Below are 16,518 nucleotides of genomic sequence, written 5' to 3' on the forward strand. Positions count from 1 at the left end.
TATATAGCAACACTAAAACACTCTCTAATTTACATTTTTAAATGGGTCTATTGGAGTACGCGCCCTGAAGACAGAACTGTTACACACCCCACACACACACAGTAATTTTTCTTGCTATAATTCTTGATATTTCAAAAAAGGCACTTTCAAGAATTCAACTATTTCGAAAGATCAGGATGCCTTTCCCCCCGTGCCAGCCAAGAGTACATTATACTGCTGCTTTTTCCAAAGCACTTTAAGAGGAAGACAACAGATCTGAGAACCTGTGAAATTCTCGACAAATTTAAACCCTGCTTATGTAAGCTATACACAGGGAGGCAAGGAAGACTTCAAGGATTTAAAAAGGCTTAAAGGGGTCTCTCTGCCAGGACAGCAGCAGTTTGAATGTGTGCCATCACATCTGTACATTTGGCACAGTCATTTGGGACTCCACTCGGCAGCTGTGGAAAAGAGAAGACAGGAAGAGACCAGAGAGAAAGGAGCCTGTGTCTCCCATCATAAAACCACAAGGACAGGAGAAATGGCTGTTTGCAGGATGCAGAGAACGGAGAAGCCTGGAGATGTGGGAAGAAGAGACACTGCTGACATTCAGGAGTCATGGTGGTCCCCGTACTGGCCTTCCGGTCACTGCAGTTGGTGTGGTCACCGCAAGCACTGGGGTTGTCTGAGGCTGTGAGCCACGTGGGCAAAGGCTAGCTCCGTAGAGCACTGGGTAGAGAGCTTGATCAAGGCATAATCATCATCTGGAGAGCCAAGGAAAAGCCGGGCTCTAAGACCTCACATCCCACCACATTTTTTTTTTTTTTTTGTAGAGTTAGGTTTGGGCCCTGGAATCTGAATATCACAAGTGAGCGAGCTCACAGGGATACTGAGGCAGGTAGCCAACGGTCCACACTGCTACGAAGAACCATGCTGTACTAAAACCTGTGGCTGACGGCCACTGGGTAGTCAAGGAGAGAACACAGCCTTGTTCTCTAGCATTTGCACACGACAGGCTCCACATGGGTGATGTGGAGCAGCTTAAGCAAGGAGTGGCCTGTGGTTAAGGCATCACAGAGGAACTGAGCTTGGCCCTCTTGCACTGTGCTTTCACTAAGAACCGCAGTAACTCTGATACGCATCAAGAACTAAGAGCAAGCGTTAATCCAGGGAACTAGACTAAGTTTGGTCTGTCAATCTACTGGGATACTTGTAAAACTTTTTGATAAAATACTTAGATTACCAGGTCCTATCTCAAGACCTGGTGAGCAGAAAACTTCAAGGGTGAATTCCAGCAATCTGCATTCTTTGCAAGCCCTCCAGGGATTCTTTTACATGCTAAAGTCCAAGAATCACTGCACTAGAGACATTTTTAGGATCAACCTAGGACCACAAGCATGAGACACAAAGAGAAGGTTATCAAAAGAACAAAACTAAGATTTTACCATCCACATTCTGAGTCATGATGATTTTATTCCTATGGAAATGAGACTGACCATTAGGAACCATACACGTAGTAGTAAGATACATACATAGATTTAAACTCTTTGTAATCCTGCATATAGTTTACCAACTATGGTTTCTTTGGTTTTTGTATTTTGTGGGTTGCTTTTTTTTTTTTTCTAATTATTTTCTTGTCTAAATTCCAACTTACTAGTGCAGGTGTTAAAATAAATGCCTGTGAACCAGGGAGGATTCAGGTGACTATTTAACTACAATTCAGGTGCCCGAGAAGAGACTGTCCTTGAATGAGTCCACCTTGATAACAGACCCTGGTTACAAGAGCTGGCTCCTATACCTAGATCACTCTCTGATTTGGGTCACCTCCCACCATTCCAGGTTCATACATGAGTACCAAGTTCGAGAAGCACATTCATGCAGAAGCTACATCTTAAACCACTTGGTCTTTTCAAAAATCCTACACCCTGACTTATATATTTTGTTATTACAAAAATCCATCTGTGCTTCACATGGTTACAAACTGTCTAGAGTCCTTGTAGTGCTTACAATCCCACACCTCTATTCTCTCTTTCATGTCATTGCTCTCCTAAAGTAAACAAAGAAAGATAGAGGAGAAAATAATATATCTTTGAAAAATACCAAAGTGGGCAGCCTGAGTGGCTCAGCGGTTTAGCATGGCCTTCAGCCCAGGGCGTGATCCTGGAGTCCCAGGATGGAGTCCCACGTCAGGCTCCCTGCGTGGAGCCTGCTTCTCCCTCTGCCTGTGTCTCTGCCCCCCTCTCTCTCTCTCTCTCTCTCTCCCTGTCTCTCATGCATAAATAAATAAAATCTTTAAAAAAAAAAAAAGAAAAATACCTAAGTAAGTTTCGAACTCAGGGTGTAACACTTAGAGTTGCACAAGTTCTCTTGGCAAAGAAATCAATGTATCTGTGAGGCACTTGATATTAATTATTTAACCATGTAATGTGTAACAATGGCTACCTTTATGAATACTGGACTTTGCTAAGTCCTAAGAACATTGCTAAGTATGTTATGTGCACTCGTTGTTTTGGACAATGATCCTATGAAAATTTCTCATTGCCTCATAGACTTGGGAAACTAAGGCACAGCGAGGTTGAGTAACTTGCTCAAACTCACACAGCTAATAAGTGGAAGAGCTAAATTTGCATTCACAAAGTCTGACTCCAGAGCCTGAACCCAACCATTAGGCTCTACTTCTTTCCATCTTCGGCAGTGTAACAAATGCAGGTAATTAGATATATTTAATCGTCAGCATTTCTAGATATTGTGTAAGCCTGTGTGCAAAGACCAACTCATTAAAATAAAAATACTCATAGATATAAATTTAAAACGCCTGTATTTATACACAAGTGTGTTTTTTATACATACAAGGGCATTTTGTGCTTTGTCTTCTTACTCTCAGCATTATATTTTAGGTAAAATATAAGGTAATACCTCTCCCTTTCTAAGTCTGTGAGGTACAGTCTTCCCACCTCTAATGTATCAGCTCTAAGGACCTCACAGGGTCTATACAATTTCTATGTGAAGTTTAAATTTTAGCGTTTGCATCAGCAAAACTTTTTCTGTCCTTATTTGTAATGTCTAATTTTCTTAGGCTCAAATTTTAAATACTCTAGATTTCTTTGGTCTCATTTTTCCAATTTATCAATGAGGATTTTGTGCAAAGATCCCTGTCCATCCCAAAGACTGAACAGTAGTCATTTTTCTATCCTTAACTCCCACTTCACAGAAACAGCAATCCAGGAAGCTGGAGATTAATTAGAATCTGAATCCTGATTTGCAACCAGTATAAGCTGACCAAGCGTCCAGGCCTCTAGCCTCTGAAAACCTTACATAATGGACTAACCATCAGACTGACCACTTTAACCAATACACATTAAAAATCACAGCTCTCTGTAGAATCTGACACAATTTTAACACAAGTATACTAAAGCGAAGATTGAAAATAGAATCAGCTAAATGTCTCTTGCTTTCCTTAGTGGAGCTCAACAGTTCTTTTTAAAATGTCATAATATCTTGGTCTTAATTGTGTTATTTAAAAAGTACACATCACAATATGGAAAATAAACTTTAGAAAAGTTTAATCAGTTTAATTGAAAAATACTTTTTCTGATCAAAAAAGTAAATAATGCAGAAATGAAACCTTTTATTCTAAGAGAGAAAGGTGAGAGGCAGTACCCTCTAGCCCTTCTTTTCCACGCGGAGGCCATCAGCGTAACACCCCGAGTGTTGACCAGCACGCACCTAGGCCAGGCCCACTGCAATTACTGAGCATCTTTTTATTTGTTTTCAGATGTAAAAAGAAAAAAAAAAAAAAAGGGAGGGGATGTGGGGCTTCAGTTAACGTTGGTTATATCCATTTATCCAATCTTTGCTTTTGCCGCTCTGATGATAGCATTATAGCATAACGGCTCTTCTAGAATCTCAGCCAAACAGAGAAGAAAAAATTGATTAGCTTTAGCCTGCTTAGGACAGGATCTCTCTCTCTCTCTCTCTCTGTGTGCGCTTGTTAATTTTTAAGTTCCATTTCCCATTATAAACTCCGAAATGTAAATGCCTAGCACATTTCTATTTATTTCCAAAATAATATGCACTCTTGGATCCATGAATTTCCACCCTGTCTATCTGTTGATGATAGAACTGTCTTTATTAAAGAGCAAAGTCATTTTTCATGACGTAGGTATGAAAGCCCGGTCATCCTTTTGCATCCGTTTATATGTGTTTTAATCTATCTCCGCTATTTATGAGATCATAGAGTTGATGTGGCACCAAATGGATCAAAAGTAAAAGGGTGATTGGTTTTTATTAATATATACGCCCTCTTCTATATTTTCTCACTGACTTCTGAAAAATATGCTCATAAATTCCTTCTCTAGGCCGCATTTCTTGAAAGTGAACCACAGGGGGCGAGGAGAGCTTCAGCTCCAAGGCGAGAAGTGACCCTTAAGTGACTCTGGATTTAAATCGTCAACGGCAAGACCATCAGGATAAGCCACACCACTGTCTCTTCAACGACCCCAACATGCGCAGAATTCCACGAATGGCTCCCGTCTCTCCTCACAAGAACCACGTCAACCCATTGTCACAGGTGAAGACACTAAGGCCCCAAGAAGTGAAGTAACCTGCGGAAGCCCCCACAGCTGGTGAGCAGCCAGGTCAGGTGTGATGGGCCGAGGCTGGGTTCCCACCCTCACTCTGCGCTGCCTCCCAAGTCACACTCGCCTGGGGAGACTTAAAAAAAAAATACTGATAAATTAAATCACTCCCTTGAAATGAGCTAAACACATCACTATTTTTTCGTAAGCTCCTGAGTTGATTTTAGTATGAATCCCGGGTTGAGAAAAACCAGATTTGCAAATGCCAAGGTATAGGGTTTTGTTTTGTTCTGTTTCTGAAGAAACATGAGTCTTTCTCCGGGTAGCGCAAGAACAAAAGTGCAAGTTGTTTATCTAGAACAGAAACATTAGATGCGGGCACAGCAGCGCCCCGATGGGGCGGGATCCTTGGGGCCGCCCCCAGCCGCCTCCTCCTGCCCCAGGCCAGGAGCTCACGGGTGTCCCAGCGCCGGCAGCCGCACATCTCAGGCTCCGGTGAAGGCAGGATAAGTGGAGTCGCCGCGCCCTGTCTCAGGGCTCCTTTCACAGGAAAATTTTGGAAGCAACAGGAGAACAGTTGGGGCCGGGAGTCGGCCAAGGGAGAATTTTAAGAACCAGAGAGGGCTCGGGAAAGAGAAAGAATCATAGCAGGGAGGGGACCCGCCTCCGCCTGAACCTAAGGGGGAAATGGGAACTAATAAGACGACAAAGAAATAATCAGAACTAATAAGACGACAAAGAAATAATCAGAACTAATAAGACGACAAAGAAATAACGGCCGGAGAAAAATACAAGGGGGAGAAGCAGCCGTGGCAACGCTTTACCAGCAAAATAAGCAAAAACTCAAGGGCATCACCGCATCTTCCATTCATTCGGGCTTGGGAAGCACGTCGAGGCCTAAAATACTTTCAGAGGAGAAAGTTCTAGGGAGGCGAACACTACCTGGAGGAAACTGAAACCCAGCAGGGAGGCCGGGCTGCCACCAACCCCGGGGGGGTTGGACCCTCTGGCCCAGCCCCGACCTGCTCCAGCAGCACCCGCCCTCCGAGCGGGGCCCCCCAGGATTCAGGGCATATTCAGACTCGAAGAGCACTGGCTCCACCGCTCCTGCGACAGCCAGAGGAGTTGGGACAGGCGGCCACGGCGGGCAGAGGTTGGGCCTGGAGAACTAGTTAGAGCTCGGGCTCCTTAAAGAACTTCTGCATGCGCCGGGCCTCGGGGTCTTTCAGGAGCGGCAGGCCTGAGGCTAGGCACGCGAGCGTGGCCCTTAGAGAGAGGCAGGAAGCACGCGGGGAGCTACAGAGGGAGACAATGGATGTGCTCCAGGAAGAGGCCCAGCAAAGTGTCACAGGGTTTGCAGGAGCGGAAGCTGGGGTTCAGAGACAGGGAGCAGCTGCCCAGACTCCCCGGCAGGTGGAACTGGTGCTGGGGGCGTGGGGGGGCCTCTCCTAGGCAGAGGGAACAGCAGAAGCAAAGACGCAGAACCCAGAAGCCTGCTGTGGGTTGAGGGGACGCCGCCTTCGGCCCAGAGCAGTTCCCCGACTGTTTCAAGGAGACTCGGGACTCCGAGATGGTGACGCCCTCAAGGCTACTAAGGGTGGGCTGGGAGGTCAGTGGGCTTGCTGGGGCCCGTAAGATCGTATTTTAACGGTGGATTCCACCACTGGAAAATAAAATGTGCAGCACAGCACTGAGCTAATACACAAGGCACTTCTAAAAGTATGATCTACACTGTGCCTGGCACGCAGCAGGCACTCAAATATTCACAAAAGAAATGAGTGAATGAGTGAATCTAGGAGATCAAAGTAAAAAAGTGGAGCTGCTTTTGGTCTGGACTGCAAAGGGTCTGAACATGTCAGAGATGAGGTCTGTGTTGTTTGGTAGGGCACTGGCACTGAGCGGGGCTCTGCTCTGAGAAGCTTATTCTGGGGCAGCCTGGGTGGCTCAGCGGTTGAGCGCCTGCCTTCAGCCCAGGGTATGATCCTGGAGTCCTGGGATCGAGTCCCGCATCGGGCTCCCCGCATGGGGCCTGCTTCTCCCTCTGCCTGTGTCTCTGTCTCTGTGTGTGTGTGTGTCTCATGAATAAATAAATAAAATCTTTTTTTTTTTTTCAAAGCAGCTTATTCTACAAACCAAGCGTAAAATGGATTGGAAATGAGAGACTGGATCTGGGCAACTAGTCAGGAAGGCATCAGGGTAGTTTCTAGAAAGAGTTAAGAGTCCAAAGAAATACAACCCACATGGGCATAAAAAGGTGGAGAAGCAGGTATCATGAGACATCATGTGGAGATGGAGCCCATGGGATTTTCTGTGCATTGTATTTGGAGAGCAAAGATACTGGTAAGGTCCTGGGTGACCGAGAGAAATACAGAAATTGACAGAGTCACCCCTTTTCAAGTAAGAAGAAAGATGTCAATTAGAGTTTAGGCCCGCTGAAGGCACTTGAGAGGAATACAGAAGCAGCTCGCAGATGATTCAGGTCGTCAATAGGAAACTTAGGAGGGAAAGTAGAGACAGGAATAGCACTTTGGGAAAATAATCCAGCACTAAGAAAAGGACATCACTGAACAAAAAGTAACATGCAAAAAGGAGATCACCTATTACAAAGCAAAAGAGGATCAAGAGAAAACTGCAGAAAACAAAAAAATGAAAAAGCAGAGGTAGGATGAAAAGACGACATCGAGACACACGGGAACAGAGACGGGACCGGGGGAGACGACAAAATAGAGATGGTGAACCGGTGGGGGAGGCGGTCACAATAAAAACGCAGGAGTAAAAAGCAGTGGGAAATTGGGACGAACGTGCTCATTGTTCTTTAGCTCCTGGAAGACATGGGATTTTATAGGGACAGCAGAAAGCCAATTTTGCTCTTTACTTCTGTGAGCAAAGATTTTCATAAATGAAGCAATTACTCCTGTGAGAAGTAAACTAATTGCCCATATTTTTTAAATACATATTGTGGCTATTTAAAATCATGCAATGATATCTTCAAGCTCAGCTGGAAGAAAAAAAAAATCTAAAGTAGGGGGGAGGCAGCTGAGGGATTGAAGATTCTGATCTCTTCCACGGTGGGAGCTCCACACAGCATTATTCTACGTAGACGTTTTACCTTTTGGAGTTGTGTTTGTTTTGCTGCATTTCTTCCCCCCTCGCTGAGCCAGGTCACTAATCTGAGATAAAGGACACTGAGCACACCTGATATAACTTGATAAATCCTCACGTAATAGGTAACACTTGGTAAAGTTCTCCTCTAACTGCTGACAGGTCTCACTAATTGGCCATGTTTGGGTGACAAGTACTAATGACAGTTCCTTCTCCGGTTTGATGGCAGAAGAGACACCTCTGTTGGTCTCCTCTCTCTGCCTCAGTTCAAGAAGGATACATTCAGTTCACCGTTCGCTTTTTGCCCCTTGAATCCGTGTATTTGGTAAAATGCTATAAAACGTCGACGTTCTTTTCGTCAACGTAGCTGCTGCTTCGTGGCTCAACTTCTATAAAGACATCAGTACTTACGTAATGTAAAATAATATAGTGCAAATGAAGCACACGCGGAATTATGCTGCAAAACATTTCTATCACTCGGCTGATTCCAGGGAGGGCAGTAATTTTTCCTTTGTAAGAAGGGCTCACCTTCTCGAAAGCATTTTACTACAAATGCATCCAAGAGAGGTCAAGGAGATCTACAAGAATAGCTATTTGATTTGTGGTTTTCATTCCAAGCTTCCTCAAATCACTTTTGGAAATGAGCAGCAGTGTCAATGATAAATCCACAAATATTTGATTTATGGGGATACGGAATCTGAACCACGACCGACACTTTTGAGTAAAGACACATTCTTTTTTTTCCCCTCCACCTTAAAAGCCTCCTGTAACAACAGAACTTCCAAGGCAGTATTTGCATTCTAGGGGCATTTATGTATCCCAGGGAGGGGACAGCACACACTCCGGCGCACAGATGGCATCAAGATAAGATGAAAGGACTAGGAAAACCAGGGAAACGGTGTCCTGAAATATTTAAGGGAGCTCTCTCCAGCCAAAACCTTTATCTAAGATGCAGCTTATTGACTTTATGAAAAGCCTGCTTTTTAGTTTGATAAATGCATTTTCTACGGCTCCGGGCATCCCGCTGAACCCGCGCGTTTGGAGCTGGAGGCTGGACCCTCCGCCGCGGGCGCAGGCCTCCCGCTGAGCATCCTTCGCTACATCTCGACAAAGTTTGCGTTTCCCTGGGCGGATGCTCCGGGGCAGAGCAAAACCAAAGGGGGTGCGGGGGATCCGAACCACCTCTGCTGTGTGAAAATACGGGAGGTGACGTTTCGCACCCCAAGAGCTTCGGGGAGCATCCAGAGCTGTGCTCCTGTCGGGGGGGCCGAGGGCTGGGGGCAGCCTGTGTGCCCCGCGGGGCCGCAGCGCTCCCCGCCCAGGTCCGCCCTGGGAGCTGCCCGTCCCGGTCCCCGACCTGGGACACACCTGGGCGCCGTCCCAGCAGCTCCCGCTTCGTGCCCACCGCCCCGCGCCGCGGCCCCTCCGCGGCCCCGCGCGGCTCCCTCGGGCGCCCCAAGCCCCGCAAGTGCAAACTTCGGGGACCTCCCCTCGGCTGCGGGACTCCCTCGGAGCCCCTCCGCAGACACGGCCCCCAGCGCCGCAGCTCCCCGAAAGGGCGAGGGAGACGCCCGGCGCCACACCTGCCCGGCAGGTGCCCGGGCCCCCTCCGCTCGGTCCACGCGGGGCCCCTGCGGGCTGCGGTCGCTCCGGGAGCCCCCCCAAGCCCCTCCACAAGTGGGACCCAGTGCAAAGTCCGGGGTGGGGGGGCTCCCGGCCCTTCCCCGGGGGCGCGGGTCCCGGGGGCGCCGGCTGCGCGCGGGGCGGGGAGGCGGGGGGCGCGCGGTTGCGGGCCCGGGGGCGGGGGCGGGAGGGTGCACGGACCCCGGGAGCTTCGGCTGCACGCGGGCGGGAGGGCGCACGGGTCCCCGGGGCGGGGGCGGGAGGGTGCACGGACCCCGGGAGCTTCGGCTGCACGCGGGCGGGAGGGCAGGAGGGCGCACGGGTCCCCGGGGCGGGGGCGGGAGGGTGCACGGACCCCGGGAGCTTCGGCTGCACGCGGGCGGGAGGGCGGGCGGGAGGGCGCACGGGTCCCGGGGGCGGGGGCGGGAGGGTGCGCGGACCCCGGGAGCTTCGGCTGCACGCGGGCGGGAGGGCGCACGGGTCCCCGGGGCGGGGGCGGGAGGGCGCACGGACCCCGGGAGCTTCGGCTGCACGCGGGCGGGAGGGCAGGAGGGCGCACGGGTCCCGGGGACGGGGGCGCGGGCGGGGGCGCGGGCGGGAGGGTGCGCGGACCGGGGGGCTCCGGCTGCACGCGGGTCCGGGGGCGCGGGGCGGACGCGGGCGGGACTCACCTCTGCGCGGCGGCGGCTCGGGCCGGGACGCTGGCGGCCGCGGCGCTGTCCCCGGGCCCCGCGCAGACGCTCTCCGGTGTGCGCTGCGGCCGGGGCGGCGGGCGGCGGGCGGCGGCTCGGCCCCGCGCGGGCCCGGAACTGTGCGCCGCCCGCGGGCGCGGGGCTGAGGCTCGGGCTGAGGCTCGGGGCGCGGCCCCCGCGCTGAGCGCCTGCGCGCCCCGCCCGGCCCAGGTGAGGGGCGTGAGCCCCCGCGCCCCGCGCCCCGCGCCCCGCGCCCCGAGCTGCAGGCGGCCTCCGGCGGGCAGCGGCGAGGCGGGCGCCCTAGGGGCGGGCGAGGCGGCAGCGCTCGGGGCCGCGGGGGCTCTGCGGGGCCTCCCGCCGCATCGCCGCCCCCCAACCCCGCCTCGGCCCCGGGAGGCTCCGTCCCGCCCGCCCGCCCCCCTCCCTGCCTGCCGGGCGCGGGGGCGGGGGCGGGTCTGCCCGGCACGAGTCGGGCCGGAGCGCAACTCCCCTCCCCGGGTCCGCGCGCCGACGACCGCTCGTCCCCGCGGCGGCCCCGGCCCCGGCCCCCGCCCCCGCCCCGGCCCCAGCAGCGCGCCCGGCCGCCCGCGGGGTGGCGGAGCCGGGAAGGCCCGGGGCGCCCACAGCGTGGCAGCCCGGCCGGGGGCGGGGGTCCCGGGGAGGGGGTCCCCGGGGGGCTCCCCTCCCCTCCGTGTTAAAGTTTGCACAACCGAGACGGGTCCCTGGTCTCCCCCATGTGGGGCATCGCTGAAAAGTAGTGCCAGCAGCCAAGGTGCTGGGTTCTGAAAGGGAGAGCGCTTGGGGGGGAGAGAGAAAAGAAAGAAAAAGAAAAGAAAGAAAAAGAGAGAAAAGAAAGAAAAAGAGAGAAAAGAAAGAAAAGAAAGAGAAAAGAAAAGAAAGAAAAAAAGAAAGAAAAAGAGAGAAAAGAGAAAAGAAAGAGAAAAGAAAAAAAGAAAGAAAAACAGAAAAAGAAAAAGAGAAGAGAGAAAAGAAAGAAAAAGAAAGAAAAGAAAAAAAAGAAAGAAAAAGAAAAAGAAAAAGAAGAGAGAAAAGAAAGAAAAAGAAAAGAAAGAAAAAGAGAGAAAAGAAAAAAAGAAAGAAAGAAAGAAAGAAAAGAAAGAAAAAGAGAGAAAAGAAAGAAAAACAGAAAAAGAAAAAGAGAAGAGAGAAAAGAAAGAAAAAGAAAGAGAAAAGAAAAAAAAGAGAAAAGAAAAAAGAAAAAGAAAGAGGAAAGAAAAAGAAAAGAAAAACTGAGAAAAGAAAAGAAAAAGAGAAAAGAAAGAAAAAGAAAGAAAAAAGGAAGGAAGAAAAAAGGAAGGAAGGGAGACACAGAAAGAAGAAAGAAAGGAAGGAACGAAGGACAAAAAAAGAAAGAGGAAGGAAGAAAGAGAGAGAGAGAAAGGAAAGAAAGAAAGGAAGAAGGGAAGGAAGGAAGAAAACATTAAGGGGAAAGGAAAAATATTTTTTTAGATGACAATTACTTTTTTTTACATATTTTTTAATTGGAGTTCAATTTACCAACATATAGCATAATACCCAGTGCTCATCCCATCAAGTGCCCCCCTCAGTGCCCATCACCCAGTCACCCCCCCCCCCCGCCCTCCTCCCCTTCACCCAGTGTTCGTTTCCCAGAGTTAGGAGTCTCTCATGTTCTGTCTCCCTCCCTGATATTTCCCACTCATTTGGAAAAATAATTTTAGAAGGGCAGTTTTCTAAGATTACTTCTTTGGCTGGAGAAGATCAAGAGTAATAAATGACAAGAGATTTTTTTTGATAAAATGATTTTAAAATATTATTCTCTGGACCAAATGATTTTAAAATATTATTCTTTGGTTTTCTTCTCAGATGATTGACACTGACTCCATCAATAATTAAGGCCGCAGCTGTTGGTGTCCTGGCATCATGGTCCAGAGTGAAGATCTCCGCGAGCCGCCAAAGCCAGGGCTGCTCTCCAGAGTGGGTTTGAGCTTTGGCCGCGGCAGGCGCACCACCCTCGAGCTCCCTAGGGGAGCAGGTTGTGCTCGTGACCCGCCTGGGAACTTAGGGTTATCGCAGGCACCGACACACCTGAGCTACCGGCCTGAGAGGGAGCCTCAATCTGACAGTTTTTAAGTATTTAGAATTCTAAATATCTGCATATCCAGGTGTGCATTCTCACTGGCTCGAGACGAAGGACACACACTTCTCGGTAGGCCTGTTCCTAAAACGGTTCCCTATTTGAAATTGCTTCATGCAGGCAGCAAGCACCAGGATGAAACCACTGTAACCCACCCGGCAGGAGCTATGGTAACCGCCCAAGTGGTCTACAAGATCGTGGCCTTAAGGTCCCCTCCCATCAGTGAAAGTTATACTGAAAACAAGTCTTCCCTGAGTCCCTGCCGGTCAGTCGTAAGGTGGGGTTCTGGCCGACGGGGACGGGCAGGAAATTCCAGAGGCAAAAGCCTTGCTGGAGAAAAACACCCAGCTTCCAGTGCCCTGCCCTCCAGAATTGGGACCGGGCGTGCTTGCTGCTGAGCTCAGATAAGTATTGGTATCTCCAGCTACCTAAGGTACGGGGAGAGGGACGGGGGCCCTCACAGCCCCAAGTCAACACCTTGGATTGCTCTTGGAGGCAAATGAGTAACCTCTGCCCAGTGGAGCACCTGTGAGAAGTGTTCTCTGTGGCTTGCACAATTTAGCAGCATGTGCATTTTTTTCTGTCCTGCAAACTGCAACTATATCCTTCTCTCCTCCGTCTATTTTTAATCACCCATAGCAGAGACTTCTGGTGGACAATAATTTGAGGGCTACATGTCCTAACAACAGCTGAAGGAAGCATAAAATTCATGCAGACAACTCCCACTTTTTTTTTCTTTTTTTTTTTTTTTTTACCTGTGACATAACTAAGAGCTGTGTGCCTTCACATCCTTAGCCAAGATAGGATTAAAGTCTCCAGAGGCCCAGGCACTGGAACAATTGCAGAGCCGGCCTTCTAAATATACTTCAACATGGAAACGACATTACACTAAAACCCACAAAATTTAAATATATAGAGACGACAGCTTCTCTCTAGAGTTTCTGATGGCAAATGTGAGCTTATGGGATAACTTGGCATTGGCATCGGCCTGTGCCTTTCCAGTGGTATGTGATATATGGGGTCCTCCTGTCCTCAAACTCTTGCACCATCATTTTCCTGGAACCATCATTACTCATTCCTGGCACTGATGGTGTAAACCAACTCGGACAACTATTAGCTGTAGGCGAGGAGCACTGGCAGGACTGGCAGGAGAGCAGCAATGCAGGGGGGTGTGCAGCAAGAAGAGGTCCCTAAACAGTGAAGAGGGATGTAGCAGAAAGATTAATTTAAGCCTTTTTCCTTCCTACTATGTGTGTTTACAAGGCGTGTGGTGCTTTGGTTCCTAAATATCGATGAACTGAGGCAGACAAACTCCTTTTAACCCCTCCTTTTAACCCTCCTTATATAGGACACCTGGCTGGCTCACTAGGTAGAAAATGTGACTCTTGATCTCGGGGTCCTGAGTTCAAACAAACTCCATGGTGGGTATAGAGATGGCTTAAAAAAAAAAAAGTCCCAAAAAACTGAAAACAAAACTAACCTATGTCCACAGAATCAACCTATCCACTGGGTAAAGAACTTGGTGATAAGAACAACACCAACCAATTTGAAGATTTCATAAATCACTCAGTTTTCCTCTTACCTTTCCAAGAAATAGGTAAGAGTTTCCACAACAGGATCTTATAAAACTAGGCCCTGTGGCTATTTTCGATTGCTTAGAGCCATCAGCAACACTCCCAGCTCAGGGCCACATATCTCCATATTGGGCAATAAGGTCTAAAGTCTCTTAGAAACACACACAAAAAAAAGAAAAATTCTATCAGGGACTTTCAGAGCAACTTAGAGCTGGATAAAAGATGGTAAATTTTGTTTTCATAGGCTACTATGTTATATTTGTTTACAAGCATACGTGAACATTACAAATACCAGAAAATCTTTGATTTCAACTTCCACATACTCTGAGAAATTAATGGAATAGTTTTTTGGTTGACATTGGTTCTTTCTTTTAAAACTCATTGTATCTCATTGTGTCATGGTGCCCTACTTTGGGAAAGACACCCTATTCTTCGTTTTCTTTTCTTTTTTGTGTAATTGAAGTATAGTTGACAAACAACATGACATCGGTTTCAGGTATCCTACATAGTGATTTGACAACTCGATACGTTATGTCACGCTCATCACAAGTGTGGCTACCATTTGTCACCATACGATGCCAGTACAACACCATCGACTATGTTTACTGTTCTATACTTTTTGTCTCCATGACTTATTCAGTCCATAACTTTAACCCTGTATCTCCCACTCCCCTTCACCCATTTTGCCCATCCCCCCACTCCCCTGCCTTCAGCAACCATCAGTTTTTTCTCTGTATTTATGGATCTATTTCTCTTTGTTGTCTGTTTGTTCTTTTTGTTTGTTTTTTAGACTCCACGTATAAGTGAGATCATATGGTATTCATCTTTCTCTGACTTATTTCACTTAGCATAATGCCCTCTGGGTCCATTCATGTGGTACTGACACTTGTTCTTAAAAGCCCCAACTCGGGTTCAGCGAAACATGTCTATTTCTTCAAATCCATGATAATCATTATTTTAAGGATGTCTGCTTACTCAAGATGGATAACAACTGAAACACAAATGTTGAGGGCTTTTTGATCAGGTGATTTTCATATCCTTTTCTCACATTTGATAAAAAAAAAAAATAATGGAATAGATAGACATTTAAACCCAATGAGTTGGCTTTATGTAGAAACTCCCAATTGGACCTAGACATTTATATATATAATCAATATTTTTAAAAGTGTACGAAATTTGTTTTAAATGGAAATTGTAAGGTTATTTCTGACCTATCAATTTGTGATTTATATTTGTCTCCTTTTTAAAGCTAATAGTATCTTAAATCTAACTGGAATATCTGTATTTGGAAGGAAAAGAAATATAAAACCCATTGCTAAGTCTCAGGCTTACTTGAGGAGCTGTGATAGTCTTTTTTTTTTTTTTCCCCCTGTCTTAGGGGATTGTCTTTATGTGAATCACTAGTATTCTGTGAAAAAGAATTGGCCTCTTGGCCTGCAATTATTTTTTAACTGGAGATTGAGTTGTTTCCTTTTATCTTCCGATTTTATTTGAATACTCTCTGCAGAGAAGGGTCATGCATTTAAATTTCTTGCTAATATGTCTTCCCTTTTTGTGTTGAACACATTGTGATTTCTTTATCTTGATATTTTACAATTAATAATTTAAGTGTTTTTCCCAAGTGTGGCCAAGATCTGCCTGCTTTCACCCTTTCCTCATAAAAATTTATGTTTTCGAGATGTAGTGGAATCAGTGCCCCCCTTGAAAGGCAATAATATCTTTTGTGTCCAGAGGTGATCAATATTGTAAAAGTATTCCTTCTAGGCCTTAACCAGGCTTTGCAGTAATAACTATGCCTCTCCTTATGTCTCTTTTCCTTTGAAACTTAACCCAGCACCTCCGTGGGCCCCCAAATGAAGGCTATGCCAACTTCATGATATCCCCAAATCCTTTCCTGATTAGATTGCAGTGTGATTACCCTGGTTGGCACATATTCCCCTGTCTGGCTCTTTGCACTGAGGTAGACATAAAAATTAATCTTCTTTGAACTGCATTTGCAATTTTGATTTCCTTTCACTTTTTCTGAATCTGAGGACGTGGTAATACACCTCTCATAAACCTTGATTTCTTCTTTAGGCTCAGTTCTTCAGTTCTCTCCCTTTTGTGCTTCCAACTGCTTGGCAACTAGGGAAGCTCCCAAGTGACTAGAACCTTTTGATTTAAAATTATAGTTTTAAAAAGGTTTTTCATTTTCACCTATGTCATAATTTCAGAGACATTACTGATGTTGAACTTTGTGTATTGAATAATTCTTAAAAAGGTTCAGTGTCTGAAGAGCTAACGCTGTAGTCCTGACGGGAGAACACCGCGTCCCACGTACAGTACATGCCTTGTCTCGTTTATTGTCCTAGAATCCTAGGAGGGAGAAATAGTTAATCCGATTTTACAGAGGCGGGAAGTGAGAATCAGTAACTTTGTGATATGCCCAAGGGCACAGATTGGCAGAGCCAATCCAACTCGAGTTTATCTTATCTTTAAAAAGTTCCTTATATGCTACTTCTTGAGGTTAATCAAAAGGATTGACTTGACTGTAAGTTCCACCGAGAGTAGAAATCACATCCTACTTGTTCTTTAGTCCCTTAGAATACCTGATATGTAATACCTTGCAAAGAGCAGCTTAGTGCCAGTTTGCAGAGTACGTGGTTTCTAGTTTTCTTTTTTTCACTTGCTGCAAGTCCTATCACCATAGCTTGTGAAGCTCTTCTCCACTTCGTCACCTCAAGGCAGGGTTGTGGGAAAGGAGTTGAGAAGGCCGAGGAGGAAGACCTCTATTTCTCAGCAAATTCCGAATATGTTGTAGTCTTTGACCTCGCACTATCTATCCTATTTTGGATGACCATCTGGAGCTCTCTAAA

At 47.4% G+C, this 16,518-nt stretch overlaps 1 protein-coding gene across 3 annotated transcripts in view; it reads right to left on the reverse strand.

Moving 5' to 3' along the window:
* ZNF385B (zinc finger protein 385B) overlaps window positions 1-10,052 on the reverse strand; it is a 369,586-nt gene extending 359,534 nt beyond the window's left edge. The window contains exon 1 of one of the 3 annotated variants that reach the window (XM_041721854.1): window positions 9,953-10,052. The gene's annotated coding sequence lies outside the window, so the exon portion shown is untranslated. The remainder of the gene's footprint in view (window positions 1-9,952) is intronic. The other 2 variants (XM_041721855.1, XM_041721856.1) reach the window with 2 other exon arrangements.
* Window positions 10,053-16,518: the final 6,466 nt, after the last annotated feature.

This window comes from Vulpes lagopus, chromosome 11 (genome assembly GCF_018345385.1).
Source record: "Vulpes lagopus strain Blue_001 chromosome 11, ASM1834538v1, whole genome shotgun sequence".
Classification (NCBI taxonomy): Eukaryota; Metazoa; Chordata; class Mammalia; order Carnivora; family Canidae; genus Vulpes; species Vulpes lagopus.